Genomic DNA, 880 nt, shown 5'->3' with positions numbered 1-880 from the left:
AATAACCAAGCAGATTTTTGTTGTTGTTGTTTGTTTGTTTTCCTCAAGGAACCCGGGATTGAACTCAGGCCCTTGCGCTTGCCAGAGAAGCACTTATTCCACTGAGCCATCTCCCCGGCCCCCTAGAATGCACACTTTCTTACAGTCTGAAGGCTGCGAGCCTAAGTCGCAGGCAGGTTTGGTTGCTTGGTGAGGGCTGCTCTCTGCTTCCAAGAGGATACCCTTGTTGCTGCAGAGAAGAGAGGAGGATCACTGCGTCATCACACAGCGGAAAGCAGAAGGACAAGAAGGCTAAACACTGTGGGTGTTACAACCTGACCAAAGCGCCACCATCCTGTTCTGTATGCACCTTCTTAGTGAACCATGTCAGCTGCTGTAAAATATGACTTCCTGCTTCCCAAGCCCCTCATCCCATCCTTGAGTTCCAATATGTGCTTTGTCTCACAGAACAACTGTTTCCTGAAGTCCCCATCCCACCCTTGAGTTCCAACGTGACTTCTGTTTCCCAAGCCCACTCCAGACCTATAACCATATTTAGTCTCAACAGACGCCATGACTTTTTGAACTTCCCGAGTTGTTCCCCCCAGCCCACGCTCCCCGCCTTCAGTGCGCACTTCGGCACTTTGTGCCATGTGTTGCCGCTGGGTACCAGCTAAAATAAAGCGCTTTTTAAACTTTTGAGCCTGCCTCATTTTTTAGTTACAACAGTGGGAAGCTTCTTTTATGCGGGCTTTAATCTCCTTCACAAAGGAGGAAACTTCCTGGTCTTATCACCTGCTAGAAAGCCTACTTAATTCTACCACATTGACAACAACTGAATTTTGGAAGGGACATATTATAACCATAGACAATATAGAATGATAATCCCTGAGAGAAGGGA

Source organism: Octodon degus, unplaced genomic scaffold (assembly GCF_000260255.1).
Source record: "Octodon degus isolate 3935 unplaced genomic scaffold, OctDeg1.0 scaffold00130, whole genome shotgun sequence".
Classification (NCBI taxonomy): Eukaryota; Metazoa; Chordata; class Mammalia; order Rodentia; family Octodontidae; genus Octodon; species Octodon degus.
The sequence above is the reverse complement of the archived record's forward strand: the minus strand, read 5'-3'. Positions refer to the sequence as shown.